At 44.2% G+C, this 9,761-nt stretch overlaps 1 non-coding gene across 1 annotated transcript; it reads left to right on the top strand.

The window, feature by feature from the left end:
- Window positions 1–9,415: 9,415 nt before the first annotated feature.
- Window positions 9,416–9,515, top strand: LOC139355971 (small nucleolar RNA U13). The gene has a single exon (XR_011607349.1). It is a non-coding gene; the product is annotated as a small nucleolar RNA U13 (small nucleolar RNA).
- Window positions 9,516–9,761: the final 246 nt, after the last annotated feature.

The raw sequence follows: 9,761 nt of genomic DNA on the forward strand, positions 1-9,761 counted from the left end.
CCCACCCACCAAGTTGTCCTTAAAAACTCTGCTCCCCGTCTTCCGGTATGTCCAGAATTGGTGGGTTCCTGGTCTCACTAACTTCAAGAATGAAGCCACAGACCTTCATGGTGAGTGTTACAGTTCTTAAAGATCGTGTGTCTGGAGGTTGTTCCTTCTGATGTTCGGACGTGTTTGGAGTTTCTTCCTTCTGGTGGGTTCGTGGTCTCCCTGAGCCTCAGGAGTGAAGTTGCAGACCTTCACAGTGAATATTACAGTTCTTAAGGCAGCACGGCTGTTCATTTCTCCCGGTGGGTTCATAGTCTTGCTGGCCTCAGGAGTGAAGCTACAGACCTTCCCCGTGAGTATTACAGCTCATAAAGGCAGTGCGGACCCAAAGAGCAAAAGAATAAAGCTTCCACACCAGCGAAGGGGAGGCAACCAGATTGCCGTGGCTGCCTTGGGCAGCCTGCTTTTATTCCCTTATCTGGCCCCACCCACATCCTGCTGATTGGTCCATTTTACAGAGAGCTGATTGGTCCGTTTTGACAGACTGCTGATGGGTGCATTTACAATCCTTTAGCTAGACACAGAGTGCTAGACAGAAAAGTTCTCCAAGTCCCCACTAGATTAGCTGGATACAGAGTACTGATTGGTGTATTTACAAACCTTGAGCTAGACACAGGGTACTGATTGGTGCGTTTAGAATCCCTGAGCTAGACATAAATGTTCTCCAAGTACCCCGCTAGACTCAGGAGCCCAGCTGGCTTCACCTAGTGGATCCCATGCCTGGGCTGCAGGCGGAGCTGCCCGCCAGTCCCATGCCACCTGCCTGCACTCCTCAGCCCTTGGGTGGTCAGTGGGACCAGGCACCACACGGAGCAGCGGGTGGTGCCCGTTGGGGAGGTTCGGGCAGCGTGGGAGCCCACCGGCAGGGAGGCTCGGGCATGGTGGGCTGCAGGTCCCCAGCCCTGTCCTGCGGGGAGGTGGCTGAGGCCCTGCGAGAACTCCCGTGGGTGGGCCACCAGTGCTGGGGGACCTGGCGCACCCTCCACAGCTGCTGACCCAGCTGCTAAGCCCCTCACTGCCAGGGGCCAGTGGTGCTGGCCGGCCGACCAATCCAAGTGTGGGGCCCGCCGAACCCGTGCCCACCCAGAACTCACGCTGGCCCGCGAGCACTGCATGCAGCCCCAGTTCTCGCCCATGCCTCTCCCTCCACACCTCCTTGCAAGCAGAATAAGCTGGCTCCGGCCTCGGCCAGCCCAGAGAGGGACTCCCACAGTGCAGTGGTGGGCTGAAGTGCTCCTCAAGCACGGCCAGAATGGACGTGGAGGCTGAGAAGGCACAGAGAGGGAGGGAGGGCTGCTAGCATGTTGTCACCTCTCACTGGGAGAGACTGATTTGAGTAATAATAAAACTCCGGTCTCCTGCACAGCCAGCTCTGTGTGAATTAGTCTTTCTCTATTGCAATTCCCCTGTGTTGATGAATTGGCTTTCTCTAGGAGGTGAACAAGATGAACCCCTTGGGTGGTTACAATCAGGCAGTTGTCACACTGCCTCTCTAAAATAATAATTCGTCCCAGCCACTGCCAAAGAAAGGCAGTCTCCCTATAGATTAAAAAAAACCCTGAAACTGGTGATCAGCATCTTCCTGATAAGATCTCAGGAGTTGGGCGAGTGAGTTCAAGCATGCACATTAAGAGGCAAAATGGCGGAGTTTAACTGATATATGACCTTCTTGGGGTATTCCACTGGAAAAGGAATGCAAGATGCTGGAAGTATGCCAACATATAAAGCCCCAAGTCAAAAGGTCAAACCTGGCTGGGCACGGTGGCTCACACCTGTAATCCTAGCACTTTGGGAGGCCAAGGCAGGCAGATCACTTGAGGTCAGAAGCTTGAGACCAGCCTGGCCAACATGGTGAAACCTTGTCTCTACTAAAAATACAAAAATAGCCGTGCATGGTGGTGTACACCTGTAATCCCAGCTACTCACTTGGGAGGCTGAGGGAGGAGAATTGCTTGAACCCAGGATGTGGAGGCTGCAGTGAGCTGAGATCAAGCCATTGCACTCCACCCTCGTCAAGAGCGAAACTCCATCATATAAAAAAAATTAAAAAATAAAAAGGTCAAACCCCACACTTGACCTCCAAGATGTCCGCATGGCTCTCTTCCAAGTGTACTTTCTTTTCATTACTGCTCTAAAGCTTTTTAATGAACTTTCACTCCTGCTCTGAAACTTGCCTTGGACTCTTCTTCTGCCTTATGCCCCTCAGTCCAGAATTCTGATAATGAAACTGGTGGGTTCTTAAAACTGCTAACCAAGATAAAGCAGAACAAGAATTAATTACCTGGGACTAAATAAACTGAGGAGGCTGATTATAATTTTTATGACTCCTTGTTTGAAACATTGCTTTTTTAAATGTTTTGTTTTTTCCTGATTTAAGGAAATGTTTTTTTTTTTCTTTTTCTTAAGCTAACTATAATTTACAGCAATCTGGTAAATTATACGTTTGTAAACAGAATTGAAGTATTTATTTTTTTCTCTCTACCTGTTCCATCTGGAATTCAGAACTCTTACGAAGCAGTCTTATTTTCATGGCAATGTAGTTTTTTGCATAGGTTCAATGAGAATCTGTTCTGTGTATAATAGAACACAACTGGAAACACTGGTGATATTACCAATTATTTCACTGAGCCGTACATGAGAAGAACGTGCACAGAATCAGATATGACCTGACTGTTTTTGGGAACTAAAGAGGACTTTAAGGAACCAATAAGGCATTTTGGAGGAATTGACTTGGTACCTGGCTCAAAAGGGCTCCTGGCCTTATGGTGTCAACCTAAAAGGAAGAAGTTGTGGCAAAATTAGTACAAGTAAAATGTTTATTTGAGTCATGCTTGAGGATTGCAACCCAGGAACACAGATTCAAGTTGCCCTGAATACGTACTCTGCTTAGCAGCAATTACAAGTGGATTTTTATGGGAGAGAAGAGGCAGTTTCTGAGTTGTTTACGAAGAATTTACATTAAAACAACATGAGTTATTGATTGGCTATACATCGTTAAACTGAGAGTGTGGGTTATAGTGTCTGTTATAGCATTGTTGTGTTAATTTATAGCTACCTGTGGTAATAGCAACAGGTTCAAGAGATGAATACATAGCTCAACAGAGGGGGAGTAGAATGTGTAGAATGTGATTGCTGTCAGCACACTGATCATAAGACCCCCTCGTTCACCAAAAGCTAAAGGGCCTTAGCAGCAAGCACACTGTAAGGCATACCACATCTTGTTTGACCATGTCACCCCGGAATCAGCAGTGATTTTTAAAAATCAAATGATACATGAGGGTTTGACTAAGCTATCCTCAGAATGGTAAATTTCATCCTAGCAACTGAATTTAAGTGAATGGTGTCATTGACTTAAACAAGTACTCTCCAGTGTGCAGTATGTTTAAAATTTAAAAAGTGGCTGGACGCAGTGATTCATGCCTGGGATTTACTCATTTTTTAGGTATCGCCCATGTATACATGAGGCACACATGTAATTAAACATCTGCTTCTTTTTCTCTTGTAATCTGTCTTTTGTTACAGGGGTCTATCCTGTCCACCTAAAAGGAAGGGATTGAGACACAAAGTATAATTTAAAGAGTCTACTTGAGACAACATGAGGACAGCTGCCTAGAGGACTCCGACTCAAGCAACCTCGAATAGAAGCTCCATTTGGTCTTGGCTACAAGTGGATTTTTAAAGGCAATAAAAGGGGGATACAAAGTTGCTTGTCCAGAATTCTCATTGTTTACAGAAATAGCACTGATTTGTGATTGGCCGTATATTGTTATAAGGTACAGGGTATGTGTCATAGTGTGCAGTGCACCATTCTTAGGTTAATTCACTACTTGTGGCACTAGCAAGTAGTTTCAGTAGATGAACACATAGCTCAGTGGGGAGCAGGACATGATTGCTGGCTCATTTTTATGCCTCTCTGGGGTTGAATAATTTCTTTTCTTTTTTCTTTTTTTTTTCCTGAAACAAAGTCTCACTCTGTTGCCCAGGCTCCAATGCAGTGGTGCAATCTGGGCTCCCTGCAACCTCTGCCTCCTGGGTTCAAGCAATTCTCATGCCTCAGCCTCCAGAGTAGCTGGGATTGCAGGCATCCGCCACCACACTCAGGTAATTTTTGGTGTATTTATTAGAGGTAGAGTTTTGCCACGTTGGCCGTGCTGGTTCTTGAACTTCTGGGCTCAAGTGATTGGCCCGCCTAGGCCTCCCAAAGTGCTGGGATTACAGCCTGGGGATGCTAATTTAAAAGGCTCACTTTCATCACATAAAAGTTATTTTTTCAGTTCCAATTAAGAACTGTGGGCCAGGCGCGGTGGCTCAAGCCTGTTATCCCAGCACTTTGGGAGGCCGAGACGGGCGGATCACAAGGTCAGGAGATCGAGACCATCCTGGCTAACACGGTGAAACCCCGTCTCTACTAAAAAATACAAACTAGCCGGGCGAGGTGGTGGCGCCTGTAGTCCCAGCTACTCGGGAGGCTGAGGCAGGAGAATGGCGGGAACCCAGGAGGCGGAGCTTGCAGTGAGCTGAGATCCGGCCACTGCACTCCAGCCTGGGCAACAGAGCGAGACTCCGTCTCAAAAAAAAAAAAAAAAAGAACTGTGTATAATAGAAAATGATCTTTCCTCCTCTACGTAAACATTACTGTTTTATTGGTAGGTCTAAATTAACTATTTACAGCTCTCTAGTTGTATGGAATCATTATAATAGAATGTAGGAAATTTATATATCAATTAATTAATTAAGACTGTCTTGCTCTGTCACCCAGGCTGGAGTGTAGTGGCACAATCATAGCTCACTGCAACCTCAATTCGCCTAGGCTCAAGTGATCCTCCTGCCTCAGCCTTCTGAGTAGCTGGGACTACAGGCGTGTGTCACTAAACCCAGCTAATTTTTTAAAAATTTGTAGTAGAGGTGAAGTCTCACTATGTTTCCCAGGCTGGTCTCCAACTCTTGAGCTCAAACAGTCTTCCTGCCTCAGCCTCCCAAAGTCCTGGGACCACAGATGTGCCCCAAGGTACTTGGCCGAGGATCTTTCTTCTTGGCACTGGGCCACTGTTCAAAGCAATTTCTAGGCTGAAATATAGACAGCTAGTATCTGAGTCTTTCTTCAAGATCATGCAACCCAAAATTAACCTTCATTCTCTTAAATAAAACATTATGACAATGAATTCATGACTAATAGATCTACAGTCATGCATAACTGGTTTCATCTGTTGGATATCTTTTGTTTTGTTTTATTTTAATGTAACCTTAGCAGAAAAACAGAAGAGTGCACAAATCATATGGATACAGTTTGCCATCACCCAGGTCACATGGTATCTTATTAAATAGGAAGGATGCTGCCATCCTGATATGGCCATGGAAACCGAAAAATAGGATCACAGCTTGCCAAGTGCAATCTGGAAATGCTGTTTACTTAATGTTTGTGAGTAGTCAGGCGCGGTGGCTCACGCCTGTAATTCCAGCATTTCGGGAGGCTGAGGCCACTGCACTCCAGCCTGGGTGACAGAGTAAGACTCCATCTCAAAAAAAAAAAAAGTATAAAGTAGAAATAAATATAAAATTAAATTAATCTAATTAATTCACCACAAATCCTCCCACCTCCCTGAATTACTAACCCTATTACTTTTATTATCTTGTTAAGCCTCTAAAGGAAGATTAGTATCTACAACAGCAATAGCTATTACACTATATGAGAAGGCTAATTGTTAAGTATAAACAATGTTTAAGTTACTAATGTGTCCTATAATACTTGTAAATTGGATTTACATTTATGTAAACTACTTGATTTTATGCTTTAATAACGACACAGGCTGGGCATGGAGGCTCACACCTGTAATCCCAGCACTTTGGGAGGCCGAGGTATGCGGATCACTTGAGGTCAAGAGTTTGAGACCAGCCTGGCTAACATGATGAAACCCTGTCTCCACTAAAAATACAAAAATTAGCCAGGTGTGGTGGTGGGTGCCTGTAGTCCCAGCTACTCGGGAGGCTGAGGCAGAGAAACACTTGAACCCCGGAGATGTAGGTTGCAGTGAGCCAAGATCACACCACTGCACTCCAGCTTGGGCAACAGAGTGAGACTCTGTCTCAAAAAAAGTAATAATAATACAGACACAGGACACAAAAGCTTCCCGAGTTAACTTAGCTTATATGAGAGCTGGGCAATGGAAACCCACAGACGGGCTTTTATAGGCCCAGAAGCATAGAGGTTGGGCCTGGCTTCACTGTTAGTTGTCAGCAGAACTATGCATGGGAGCATCAGCACACTGATCATAAGGGCCCCTCGTTCACCGAAAGCTCAAGGGCCCTGGCAGCAAGCACACCATGAGGCAGTTCACCATATCTTGTTCGACTGTGTCACCTGGAAATCAGCAGTGATTTTGAAAAATCAAGTGATACCTGAGGGTTTAACTAAGCTATCCTCGGAATGGTAAATTTCATTCTAACATAGTAACTGAATTCATACCATTCACTTAAACCAGTACTCACCAATGTACAGTATGTTTAAGATTTACAAAGTGAAGTTAAGTTTCAACTAAATCATGGATGGCTCCAGCTGAAATAAAAATGAAGCTAAAACTATTTTTCCATTTTTGAAGGGGAGGGGTTCCAACACAGAAAAGTTGAAAGAATGGTACTATGAAAATCTATACACCTTCCACCCAGATTAAACAATTGCTGACATATTATCATATTTGTGCATTCTTTCTCTCTCAACCTGTCTCTTAGGTGGACAGATGAGAGATAGATAGATAGCTAAATAGAAAATGTTTGTTTAGATTTTGCTATACCATTTGAAAATAAGCTGTAGAAATTATTATGAATGACAGGTCATCCCTAAATATTACAGTGTGAATATTCTTTTTTTTTTCGAGATGGAGTCTCACTCTGTGACCCAGGCTAGAGTGTAGTGGCATGATTTCGGCTCACTGCAACCTCCCCCTCTTGGGTTCAAGCGATGCTCCTGCCTCAGCTTCCCAAAAACCTGGCACTACAGGCACCACCACCTCACCCGGCTTTTTTTTTTTTTTTTTTTTTTGAGACAGAGTTTCGTTCTCATCACCCAGGCTAGACTGCAGTGGCGCAGTCTCGGCTCACTGCAACCTCCACCTCCCAAGTTCAAGCGATTCTTCTGTCTCAGCCTCCCAAGTAGCTGGGATTACAGGCACCAGCCACCACCCCCGGCTAATTTTTGTATTTTTAGTAGAGACAGGGTTTTACCGTGTTGGCCAGGCTGTTCTCAAACTCCTGACCTTGGGTGATCTGCCCACCTTGGCTTCTCAAAGTGCTGGGATTACAGGTGTGGGCCACTGCTCCCAGCCTCCAGTGTTAATCTTCTAAGAATAATCTCCTATGTAAGCACAGTACTATTATCAGACCTATAAGAACAAATCATATTTCCATAAGATCATCTACATGCAAACCGTATTCCAATTTCTGAAATGATCCCAGGAATGTCTTTTGTAGCTTTCATTGTTTGCAAGCGCTAGTTGTGTGTTCTTCCATCATCCCTTTCAGCCTAGCCCTGAAACACCCAGCCCTTTTTTTCCCCCTCCATAACTTTAATGTTTTTTTCTTCTTTTTTAGAGACAGGATCTTGCTGTGCCACCCAGGCTAGAGTACAGTGGTGCGATCGCAGCTCACTGCACTTTGAATTCCCAGGCTCAAGCGATCCTCCCACTTCAGCCTCCTGAGTAGCTGGGACCACAGGCACATGCCACCGTGCCCTATCCGTTTAATTTTTAAACATTTTTTTGTAGAGACAGGGTCTCACTATGTTGCCCAGGCTGGTTTTGAACTCCCGGCTTCAAGTGGCCCTCCTGCCTTGGCCTCCCAAAGTGCTAGGGTTACAGGTGTGTGCCACTGCATCTGGCTGACCTTGAATTTGTGGTAAGTCTGGGACAGTTGTCTTGTGGAATGTTACACAGGTTGAAGTTGCCTAGATTTGTGTAATTGATCTCTTGATGGCTTTTTAAAGTTTTTCTCTATCCCCTCTGCTTCCAGGGACCTGGAAGTTACATTTACCACCTTGAATAGACTCAGATTAAACATTGTGGACAAGAAAGAGTTCATGAATGATAGGGTGTACTTTTTGCATCACATAAGGAGGCACATTGGGTGAGGTTGTTCCACTATCTGTGAGGCTAATTTTGATTGCCTTATTAAAGTGGTGACTGCCAGATCTCTCCATCATAAAACTACATTTTCTCTTTGCAACTCGCAATGAATCTGTGCATAATTATTTAGTGCCATGAAAATATTCTGTTTACCATAACCTTTCACCTGATGGTTTTAGTATCTGTTGATAATTCTTGACTAAATAAATTATTACATTTAGGTTTGTAAGTAGGTGATATTACAAAAATTATTTTAATATTAGAGAATACATAAGTCGAGACCCTGACGAGAAGTAGGTATCTCACCATGTTTTGTCCTAAATACAGACAAAGAATTTTTTTACCAGAGAACTGCAAGTAATGGCTTAACATTAAATGTGTGGTGCTAATATCTCTCTGAGAACCTCTTCTAGAAATGATATTCTCCTATAACCTCAGCTTATTTGCCCACCATATCAGCAAAGCCTTGGTTGAATAGAAGAGTCAGTACAAGTGTAGTTATAAAACTGTTAGGAAGGCCGGGTGCAGTGGCTCACACCTGTAATCTCAGCACTCTGAGAGGCCAAAGCGGGAGGATCATGAGGTCAGGAGTTTGAGACCAGCCTGACCAGCATGGTGAAACACCGTCTCTAGTAAAAATACAAAAGTTAGCCTGGCATGGTGGCGTGTACCTGTAATCCCAGCTACTTGGAAGGCTGAGGCAGGTTAATTGCTTGAACCCGGGAGGCAGAAGTTGCAGCGAGCACAGATTGCACCACTGCACTCCAGCCTGAGCGACAGAGTGAGATTCCATCTCACAAAAGAAAAAAATAAAAAACTGTTAGGAAAAGCGCAGACTTTAAATTTAAATCAACAGGCTACATTCACTTGCTTAGACTACAATGTTAATGAAGGTCTCCATGGTTAAATAGTCCAAAGGAGAATTTGACAATTAATAAAACAGTCCATAAAGTGCTCATACACCACCCCTCTCTCTCAATGAAAAATCTGTAATTCATTATATGATGCATTTTATTGGAACTTCTAAGGACATGAGTCAGAAAATGGTAAGAATGCTAAAAGGTTTCGATGATCAAATTATAGCTCAGTCCAAGAAACTAATTTACTAGGGGTAGTTTTGGGGACATCTGATTACTCTGAATTCACCCTAGTCCTTTCCCAAGTCTAATTAAATTGTGTTTAACATTTCCCAAAATATTCATATTCAGTCATTGACATGAACAACACTGGGAATCTAGAAGAAGTGCTACGTAATCCTTTCGTAGCTCATAAGCAGATGGTTGTTTTCACGCTCATGGGTGGATGTGCCTCCCTCAAAACTTATCAAGATGTCGGCACACTACCTGTGTGATGTAAATTTTTAAAAAGAAAAAAAAGAAACAGTGCTGTATGAAAATAACAAAGTAGGCCGGGTGCGGTGACTCACACCTGTAATCTCAACACTTTAGGAGGCCGAGGTGGGTGGAACACCTGAGGTCAGGAGTTCGGGACCAGACTGACCAATATGGTGAAACCCCATCTCTACTAAGAATACAAAAGTTAGCCGGGCATGGTGGCATGAGCCTGTAATCCCAGCTACTCGAGAGGCTGAGGCAAGAG

Source organism: Macaca nemestrina, chromosome 8 (assembly GCF_043159975.1).
Source record: "Macaca nemestrina isolate mMacNem1 chromosome 8, mMacNem.hap1, whole genome shotgun sequence".
In the NCBI taxonomy this organism is placed as follows: Eukaryota; Metazoa; Chordata; class Mammalia; order Primates; family Cercopithecidae; genus Macaca; species Macaca nemestrina.